Below are 11,244 nucleotides of genomic sequence, written 5' to 3' on the forward strand. Positions count from 1 at the left end.
CCCATTTCGTGCCTCCTCCATCTGCAGACCTTTAATATGCAAAGAGATAAAACACGAAGCCAAAGCCAACGATTACAAGAAGCGGAATCACATAATCGTAAAATAACAATGCACTTTAATCTTTGAAATCTGAAACAAAACAGCGGGTAATTGAAGAATGGATATTAGCAATTAGAAAGGGGAACTAAATGCTTAAAATTACTAAGTGGAAAAGGGAGTTCATAAAGCAGATTGCTCTCAAAGATCCAGATGCTTCGTCAGGACTGTGTTATTTGGGCTATATAGTCTGCTTTAACTTAATAATTAATTCATAATAGGTTGCAGGAAGCTTTAAGATTCCCTGAAGAGTAAACGTCAAGGAGGTACCTAGAGGAAAAGTGGTCAGAATTACCCACATTTACGGAAGAACTGAGAAATGCCTCATCCTCTGTGCCAACGGCAAAGCGAAACGAAGATGCTGACCTTGATATTTGACCTTGTGGCACACAAAATCCCAATTTGTCCCAGTCTGGAAAACAAGTCCAGGGTTGGTCGTTAGAGCTGGACCTGATGAGAGCCTCTTGTACACCCCCAAAGCGTTTGGCACCCCCACTTCTGAGGAGATTTAGTGATTTCAGCAGCATCCCTGGGCCTCCTGCAGCTCCTGCCTGTAATTAAATCTTCTCAGCTAAGACATCTCTGTTGGCAGATCGTGTTTATAGGTAGGCGAGTTGTTTTAGTGTCATTCTGAAGAGTTAAAGAGGCTTTTGCTCATAAGCAAATTCTCCATCTTTTCAATAGTCATTTGCAGACTGATACAGGCTGGTTTGTTTAGCAATAGGGATCAGTTTAAGGACCAATATATTAGTTCAGCAAAAGGAATCAACGAGTGCTAATTCCAAAACTTTCCATTTCCAATTTGCTTGATGTGTGAACAGCTTTGTTTTCTCTTAATTCTACATCAAAAGAAGCACTGGAGTCTTAATAGACCACTTATATTTGCATTTCACCAGGGGTAAGGGCATTTTCCTCGGATTTCACACGTATTGTTTTGGAAATTGCTCATTATAGCAATCAGAAATTGTCCAAATTGGGGAAGAAGAGCTCAAGGTCAGTGGTGAAGATGATGGTGGAAAAATGGGGGGAAAGCAAGTGGGTGTATGACCACACTAGGTGCTACCATGCATGCCCAGGGGGACACTGGCACACACTGATGGGTTCCTGGCAAAGAAAGAATATGTACTGCATAGGGATGTCCTGTTTAGATGTAGAAACTGAACCCAGGGAGAGCACATTTGGTTGTCACATCATCCAGGCCGTATCGTGAGCAGCAAAGGAATGTCCCTTTCTAACACCACATTGGAGTTAGAGAGTTTTCTTCCCGGATTTTGGACGACAAATCTTTTGCCAATAAAAAGGTGCATTATTTTAATGATAAAACTTCAAGCGTCGCGTTTCCAAATCTTCCTCTGCAACTGGTGGGACTTGGAAGGGCACTGGGATCTGTGTGCCCCATAGGAGCTCCTCCAGGATCCTCCTCACACGATGATGATGCTCTGCTGTGGCCAACGGGATGGACAGGCAGGTTATGGGGAGCTCAGTAAGGTTTCCCTTTCCTCCTCCGTGGGTGAGAGCAGGCAGGCCAGATGCACCCTTCACATCTCACTCTATTTCAAAGCAGAAGACAAGGCACGGGGATTGAGGGCCTTTATTGCAAAGCAATTATGCTCTCTTTTGTTTGTGTCAAGTGGGGGGGGGGGGGGAGAAGCCTTGAAATGTCTCATCTGGGAAACCGTTAATAGAATTTATGCTAATTTGATGATTCCGGTGATTACTGGCGGAAGCACTCCACATTTTCAGGCAGCTGAAATTCTTCTCGAGCTCCTCCTGCAATCTCACTCGGTTTGGTCGCTCGCCCATTCTCATCCAGATGCTGGAGACTCACTCGGGGATGCTGGAGATGTTTGGGGACAGCGGTGACCCCGTGCCCCCATCCTTTGGGTGCAGGATGCAGAGGGAACTGCCCCAGCGCAGCACCATGCTAGCAAGCAGCCCTGCAGCATTCAACCTTCCCCACCAGCCTCGACTTCTTGGTGGAGCTTCACACAAATCTCTCTGCCTGGCTCCTGCCTAATTAACTCCAGAATTGCAAACCCATTTGCGCAGCTTTGTGCTTAGGGGAAGCCTTTATTAAGTCCTTCTTAATCCAAAACCAGTTAGAGCCCGATGGTCTTCACGAGCAGCCATCCAAAAAAATATATATATTAAATAAATAAAAATAAATAAAAGACCACAAAAAAAAAAAGCAGAGCTAGAAACTTGAAGACAGGAACCTTTCTCTAGGGGAAAACAAAAAGCGGAAAGCATTATCTTAGGTGCATTTCTCTTGATGCAGCACTGATTTCAGAAAGCTCTGGTTCAGTGAAATTGGGAAAGCACCCTGCAGGCTGAGCAGGGAGGGCAGCCTGGCTTCAGCTGGAGGAAGCCAGACATTTTTGGGAGTGAATTTCTAATTTTTCCCGGCTTGCCCGAGCCTCAGGCCGGCAGATGGCATCACGCTCATGCCGTTGGGTGAGAGCAGGCTCTGCCACGACTCAGCTGTGCAAAATATTGCTCGGCGCCGTGCCCGTGCAGCCTGCAAGGAGCTTGCCAAAGGAGCAGAGCTTGCACTGTCAAGCCAAAGCAGCCGGGTTTGCCTGTGCGATCCCTCCAGCAGTGACCAGCAACGGGGTAAAAGAGCACTTGGATGAGATCAGAAAAATCTGGTGCCTGCAGCAGCACGCAGCCCATCCTTTCTGCTTTGGTGCATCGATGGCGGTGGAGGAACCGCGGCCTAATCTTGAACTCGTTAAAAAACAATGGGAGTCTTTTTATTGCCTTCATCTGCCTTTTAATGAATGACCTCTTGTCGCCAGGAGCTACGTGCGGTGACAAAGGGTCTTTGTGGGCTGATATTTATGATTTCATTTAAGCCAGGGAGTAAGCTAAAGGGAGAGAGCTGGGAAATAAGAGCTGAGCTGATGTTTCCTGCTTTAAACTCAAGGGATCGTTATCTCGAGGTTTTTTGTATTAATCCAGTTGTCATCTCTTAAATATTTGAGCAACTCGCAGCTACGAGCACTCACGCATTGGCAGAACACAAAGGTCATGGCTCGGTGACACAGCAGGGAAGGACTCTCCCAATCCCCACACATTTCTTCAATCCTTAGCACCAGGATGGGGGGAAAGGATTTGCATTTCCCTGGCTCCCCCAGCCCCAAATTGCACACGGGTGGGGCACACCAAGCCTTGCTGTGGGTGTGCAACCCATTGGTGTGCAGCCCCAGGCTCAGCACGGCCACGGGGTCCCAACCTCCTCGCACCAGTGCTGATAAATTTGTGCCTTTTCCCTGGACAGGGTTCAGTGATGGATTAAGCAGCTGGGAGTCTGGAGGAGAGCGCGGCCCCTCTCTCTTTTGCCATGCAAACAGAGAAAATTAATCTTCCAGCTTCCTCTGATATTTGGGCTAAATTACAAGCTGGGAGCGGAGATAAAGGACGGGCGAAGGAAGGCACAGGTACAGCGGAGAGCCAGGCTGCCTGGCACAGGCCCTTGTCCGTGCAGATAACAGCTCTCCTCCCTATGTCATGCATAATTCACCAGCACTGCCTCCCTCCGTCCTGGTCATCCCTTTCTGTTTTCTCTCCTCCAGAAACCAGCAGCCTCTCCATCCGTGCAAACCTGTGCGTCTCGTCCCGGCTACGTGTGGGTACAGGAAGGGGAACAAGCACCCAGAAACACAGCAGCAACGTGCAGTCCTCAGCTGCAGCAGCACACAGTGCTCTGCTGGTCTGGGAGACACCAAGCCAGCCAAACCATCACAGCTCATCAGCTTCCACGGGAGACTAAAGCGGGATTTCATCTGCCCATCACATTTCAGCTCTGGTAACCGAGCTATCTCCCTAAATCCCTCTGATGTTATAGTTGAGTACAGGTTACATCCTTTGAGATACCACCCCCAGAATTAACAGGCACCGACTGCATTTATTTGGTCGATCATCCGGGGGTTCCTCTGCACCTTTTTTTTCTTCTGTTGTTTGACAGAATTGTGCTGCACAGAGCAGAAAAGCCACGGAGGTTTTCCAGTGCCTCCGAGAGCTTCTTTCCCAGAACAAAGCAGAAATAACCCTGGTCACTCCCAGCCGAACAGCCAGCATAGACACCTGCTTAATTATTTTTGCTTTGTAAATGAAAGCAGTGCCACGAGTTTAATAACCACTGCTTAGGAATAATTGGGGCGATTATTGTATGGCCCAGGGGGAAAATTGCAGCTTGTTATCTCCGGGGAGTAGCATTAGGATCCAGAAGATAATCAGAGGGTTATTTGTTGCACTTTAGATGACATTTCTTATGGAGTTAGAAGCGACAGAGCTCACATTATTAGAGCCACCTCCAAAGAAGGGGATCCAAACACCTGTAAGCTCACCAGCATCCAAAGCTGTCCCTGCAGCAGGACAGCGAGCACACACTGGACCTCAAACACTTCCAGATCTGTGTCACTCATCTCTTTCATTAGTTTTCTTAAAGCAGACAGCACTTGGGACAGTAGCACATTAGTCTGCTGGAGTCCTGCAAAAGGGGGTGGGGGTGCCACCAGCTAGATTTATACACAGCTACAAGCTTCCTTGGGACTTTCCATCCCCACCCCAGTTGATGGCATTTGCCTGTTGTCTCTCCTACAGTAATAAATCCGAGGTTGGGTTCGGGAGCAATGCTCACACAGCACTGCAGCTCCAGGACTGGTGCCTGCACAGCCCAGCACTTTTCGTTGGTGAAAGATATTTGTGAACCACCAGGGAGCAGCTTTTAGCTCTGAAGTCACCTGAAGGGTTACAGGGGGAGATTTCCAGCAAACACAGATGCAGCACAAGGGCAAAATGCAGCTCCTGGTGAGGCCTCCCCACATCAGCCCTTCTCTTGGCATCCAAGCTGCATTCATCCAGCCTGGTTGCAGCTGTGCAAAGAGGAATTTTAGCAAGGCTGAGCCCTGCTGGAGTATTCAGTTCTCTGTTATCTAGGTTTGCTGCACAGGAGCATCCCCACATTCTTCATGACACAGGTGAACAGGATCCTGCTGGCCTCAGGAGAGCACTGAGCCACGGCTCTGCAATCAATCCCCCGATCAATGACAATTCAAGGCCTGGAAATGGCAGTCCTCAATTCCCACCCAAGGCTGTGCACAGAGAGGAGGGAGCTCCCTTGGAGACTGAGCACTAACACGAAGCTGGAGCAGAGATGGGAAGAGGCTCTCCTGCAGCAGGTGGGTTGTTTAACAAATTGGACACACATCCAGACAAAAGGCACCGAGGAAGGAGATCTGTTGGGACCGGACCTTTATCTCCAGCATGCTGGCTGCCAAATCTCTGTGCAATATTTATCAAGGGCAAGCGGGCACGAGAGCTGGCAGCCAATGCAGAAGTGAGGAATTAAATCCACTCACTGCCACCCTTATCTGTGGGGCAGACACACCAAGGGAGGGGTAGGTAGGAGCTGTGGGGCAGCCAAGGACAATCAGGTTTGAAACCATTTGTGGACTTAACCTTATTTGCACAGCTGATGGGAGCAGAGAGGAAGCAAACCACAACCTTTGCATCCCTGGGGGGTCCTCAAGGCATTGCACAGCTGGAAGGAGACATGGCAAAGCTGCCCCAAACACATCGGTGCAACTCTGATCAAAATTCACTTTTAAACCAGGGAGTTTGGGAGCTGCTCTTCTTTCTCTCCCAGTTTTGTTCAGCATCAAGGCAAAAGCAAAAGATGCTGCACCCTCGGGTGCACTCACATTTACCAAGTCAGAGCCAGGAGTGCCTTGTGAGTAGCAGACTCCGTGTGCCACTCTGCAGCTACCCCATGAACACGCCAGGAAAGCTGCAGGGGGAGCGACAGATCCCTCAATCCCTGCAGAGCTCTGAGGCTGAGTTTCTGCACACCCAGCTCCCGTGGCCACGGATGGCAAGCGGAGGGTTGCTTCGTCTCCTGGGAATCCCCAGCTCTCACATAACACGGCGGTAATTAACTCACTTATTGGCTTTGCTTTTGCTGAGATTGCGTGTTCAAGACGGGCTCCATCTGCTCCATGCATGGGCTTGGTGGTCAGGGGCTGGGTAGCAAACAGCCCCCCCTGCCCCCCTCCATTTAAAACAAGAGAAGAAAACAGTGTCATCTCTAGAAGCAAGGGACAACAAGCCAGGGCAGGGACCAGCAGCAGCCCTCTCCAGGTGCCATGCACCAGCCTCGTGTCAAGCAGTGCCCTCACCGGGGCCACCACTGCCATTGCATCATTTTAGGGAATTTGCATCTCTCCATTTAATTTGTCTTCAAGGCAAATGTGAGCACGAGAAGCCAAATGGGAGCTCATTTTCAGAGACGACGGACAGCTGCTGGAAAGCCGACGAGCTGATCCATAGCCTGGGGGGATACAGACCTACACCCCCTCCCTGCACAGCCCAGTTCCTCCCAGAGTAATGATTTTGGGGCAGAATGCTGAGCAGCAGCTCCAGCAGAGGAGCTGTCAGCCGCAGCCCTTCCCAGCAGGCTCCCACAAACCCTCCCCACATCGCTCCAGAGCCTGCAGCAGCAAATCTCAGCTCCGCCGTGAGCAAAGCTGAGCACGGGCACGTGGCTCTCGCCGGGTCCCCCTGCACCCATTGCTTTTGCGATGCAAAGAAACGCTCTCGTAGCAACATGGCTTTCATTTGTTTGCCAGCATTCGGGGAGCGGGGGAGCTGTGCTCCCATCGGTGCAGTTTGGAGGATGCTGGCGTGCCAGCAGCGTTTTAACTCTTCTGTTCCTGTGCAATCTGTTGGAGCGTGGGACATGTGAGCTGCATCACAGCTCTGTGCTGCTGGCGTGCAGTGGGTTTGGGGTGGGGGGAAGGGGAGGGGGGGGGGGTCCATCTCCCCTCCCAGCTCAACCTCGGTGATTACTTAATGGGTTTTGTTGTGACTGCAACCGGTGTCAGAGAGAATAAGGGAAAATGAGATCTGCATGGACACTGTGGCAGTGACAAGGGCACGGGGACAAAGAGCCACTAGCAAAGCTGGAGTAGCACAGATGGACAAATGGTATTTGAAAAGCAGAGCAGCATTGTGGGGGGGGGCAGGGGGAGGGGGTCAGGCTGGGTCTGCACCCAGGGAGGAGCTGAGGGTCCCACTGTCCTGCACACATCCCATGTTTCATCTCCGTGTGCACACACACGCTGCTGGTACCCTCTTGTGGTCTGGGACAGCAGGGATGTCCTGGGCACATCCATAGGAGCATGGCATGGCAGCTGAGAGCACGGGGTGTTCCTACTTGTGTAGGTCTGGGTCAGTTTCTGATGGGGAAACTGGAGCAGCAAAGCAAGCAAGGAGTTGGGACCGCAGGCAACCACAGATCCCCTGCTCAACCCAGCACCATGCAAAATGAACTCAATGGACCTCGGCCCCATGTGGGGCTCATCCTGAGCATCTGCAGAGCTTCTGGTCCAGGGAAACAGACACCACACTGCACCTGTCCCAGAGGACGAGGCCTTTCTGGACATAGAGTAAAACAAGGGAGGGTGATAGGAGATAGCCAAGGTGGAGATGGTGCCCAGGGAAAGTGTTCCAGGACGGTCCTTGCGCAGTGGTTTTGCATCACCTCGCATTAATTGCTCGAGTGAATGAAGCTGCACGTTCAGCTCAGCAACTCTGCACAGTGTTTCCATCCTCCTCCAGCTTGCAACGTGCCGGCCACAGCTCCAGAAAGCTGCAGCTGATCGATCACAAGATTTCCAGGATGGCAGAAAAGGAGTGAGAGTCTTGAAGGGATCGTAAGAAAAATGCAGCAAATCCTGAGCAGGCGAAGGACACTCAGATCTGAGGGTGATGAGGAGCAAAAGGAGGGGGGAATCCCAGATGTTCTGCCCCAGGTATGTGATGCAGGTGCACGGCTCATCCCAAGGTTGCCAGCAGAGAGCTTCACCTGCAGAAAATGATCATGGGGAGTGATCTCCTGCCCCTTGGGGTCAGATCCTGCAGCCCCAGGCACAGTCCCCAGCACCTCCAGGTCCCTGTGCTGGTTGTTAAGCGACTCAGCCTCCTCCCGAGTGCGGCGCTGAAGGTTTAAATAGAAAGATATCAAAATAAAAGATAATTGTTGAGAAAGATGAATAGGGGGGAGGAAAAAAAAACCATCAGCATGGAGGAACTCTTGTCTAATTTCTCACCCACGCAGAGCACAGCGATATTAATGCCTTCAACTCCGGTTCCTAAAAGCTTTCATGGCTTTATTACCAGCTCCCCGAACAGCTTGTCCTTTTAATAAGCCAAGGCCTCCAGATAGCAGGTCTGCCCATGGGAGATCCCATCAGGACGTGGTTAATCCAGGCAGAAATAGCACAGAGCATCACTGCACTCACCAGGCTAAGGAAGCCCTCACCTGGGGGAGGACAGGGTTAAAATCCACCCCAAAATCCAAGCAGGAGAGAGAAGGGGATGCAGGGGAGCCACCACCATTGAGGAGTGCTGCCGAGTGTCCTCGCCTTCCCCTCCAGCTCTGCTGCCAGCTTTGGCCACGGAGGCCTTTAATTATCCAAACTGCTGCCCCTCACCGAATTAAATGCCGCTGAGGATGACTCAGTGTTTAATGGACTGGCTGCTCCTCGTGCCGGGAGAGCCAAGCGGGTGCGAGCAGGAGCTCAGCACGGCATAAATCAGGCAGAGACACTGCACAGGGGTGAGTGACCCCGGCTGGGAGCTGCCTGCAGGGATTGCATCTTCCTCGGGGTAACCCCACTGCAGCTCTGCGAGCAGCTGAGGCTGTGCACCTCGACCCTTTTCAGCTGCACTGCTTGGGAGATGGGGACGTGCTGAATTCAGGCATCCCGTGGCATCACCGAGCGGCGTGGTCTCATTCCTGAGGATTTCCACGTGGAGATTTCCTATGGAAAGGTGTCTGAAGTGGGCAGGCGTGGTTGAAACAGCAGGAGCAATGGGGTGCCAAAAGAAGCAACGTGAGGTTTATCCCCGCTGCCATCCGCCCAATGCCAGAGCTCAACAAGGAGCAGCTCTGCTCACAGCCTCGTTAGTCCCACCGAGGCACAGAGGCTTTGCCTTTCAGTACCTAATTAGCAGTGCTCTCAACAATTAGGAAGCCCTGGAACTCTACCATGACCTATGTGGTGGCAACGAAGCTGCTCGTGGTTCAAAGGTGGAACAAAGCAATGCCACGCCAATGGGAACAGGGAGAAGTGGAGCCCATGCAGATGGAACAGCCCTGAGCTGCCCCACCAGCGAGGAAGGTTCATGGAGAGAGTCCCCACACTGCCTCATTTGAATACAATTTACTCTTGCTAATGATGTTGATGGTTATTTCCCCAAGCTAGGAAGAGTTTGGCCCCAGAATGGGCTCCTGGAAGCAGTTTCAGATGAGCAATCTGTTAATACCAGAGCTGATGGAAGCAATTTGCAGCCCATTAGCAGAAATGGGCTATGAGGATATTTCATGTGTCACTCAGCCTGAGTTCTAGGGGAGCTTGGGTTCCCCGAAAGCCTCCAGGATTCCTGCCCTCATAGGATGGGGATGGTGAGAAGAGACAGACACCACACAGCATTGCAAAGCTCCCAACAAGTACAAGGCTTGGAGCAATGGCAGAGCACGGAGCAAGCAACAGCACCATCCCACTGGAGAGCAACAATACACCACAGTGCTGCCTCCAGTGCCCTGGAGCAAGGTCTTCGTGGCAAGCCACACTTTAAATCAAGCTCACACTTTAAATACATGGAGATTGCAAGGCTGGTCACCCCAAGGGTGCTCCCACCCCCAGGAAAGCAAGCAGCAGCATCCAGCTCTTCCAGCTCACGTGATGTTTAATAGACTGCTAGGAATTAAATTGCCTCCCATGGCACAGCTGGGTGGCAGGTGTAGATAAAGAAGCAATTTGCCTGATCCAAGGAAGGGCACAACCCAGCCCTATAGGGAGGGAGAGCATCGCTTACCCAGCCTTGTTCTGGGAGTGATTTTGCCCTAGGGATTTTCTTCCAAGAAGCAGAATGGAAGTTTGTTTCCGTAACAAAGATCTGCACGGTGGAATGGAGACAAGCATTGCTTGGAAGTGGAAAAAAACCTACGAGGGTTGGAGTCAGCCCTGGGCTCACAAGGTGTTCTCCAGACACCCCAGCTGGAGGCTGTGCTGGGAGGCTCAGCAGTGCAGCACCTTCCGTTGATTACATTTTTCCTGCTAATTAGATCTGTGAGCGTGGCTGACGCGCAGCCAGCCGAGGGGAGCTCAGCATCCACAAGGGCTGAGCAGCCCCTACAAAGGATTCAGCCACAGCAGCTCTCCCCCCATCACACCCACTGCGCTCAGCTCCCAGCCTCGACCTTCAAGCCTTCGTGCCTGCTGTCTTGCTGCTATCAATTAACGCCTGGGGCTAATCGTTAACTCCTCACCAGTCCCACAGCCCTCAGTTGGCCTCGCTGCCTCTCCCAGCAGGAATCAACACAACCATCACGTGGCTCTCCCAAAAAATAACACGGAAATGCTCGCGCTCCCCACGCTCCACTCCTCTCCAAGGATGCAGCTGCATCCATCCTGGCTGGGGGCCAGGGGTGGGGAAATTTCCTCTCGCTCCTCACCTCCTCCCCAGCTCCTGCAGGAGGTGGCCCTGGAACATTTGGGGGCCCCTGTTGGCTCCCCAGGAAATGCAATTCCCATTTGGAAGTACAGAGCTGCCTTGCTGGGGTTTCTGGCATGGTGGAAAGCAAAGGTTTGCAAGAGCATCTACGTGTGTGTCTGCTCCAACCTGAAACCCCATCGCTGCCACTGCCGGTGCATTTACTGTCAATAAAACCACTGCAGAGAATGAGCTGTCATCCGGGGAAAAAAAAAGAAGGGCGGTGGAGAAACAACCCCTCTGTAAAGGTTTTGATCCCATATCCTTCCCTGAGTTTCCATCGGGAGCCCCAGTGGAGAGGTGGCCATTAGGAGGAGGTGTCAGCCTCACAGCTCACTGACAGGGCGAGCGGGGGGGGGATACAGGCTCAGCAAGGCATCCCCAAACCCCATTTCTGTCCCTGTAGGGGTGATGCCCCTATAGGGACCCACTGCAAAGCCCCAGATTTCTGCTCCAGCAAAGGGAGGGTGAGGATCAGGAGTGGGACAGGATGTTTTAGAAAGGGACCAAACCAAACGTGTCCAAAGACATGAGATATGGGGACAGACCTCGCTGTACCCTGAACTCCCCGTGTTCCCATGAGGCACA

The sequence above is a fragment of the Cyrtonyx montezumae genome, unplaced genomic scaffold (assembly GCF_038088225.1).
Source record: "Cyrtonyx montezumae isolate F1298 unplaced genomic scaffold, pur_monq_1.0 scaffold_70, whole genome shotgun sequence".
Taxonomy (NCBI): Eukaryota; Metazoa; Chordata; class Aves; order Galliformes; family Odontophoridae; genus Cyrtonyx; species Cyrtonyx montezumae.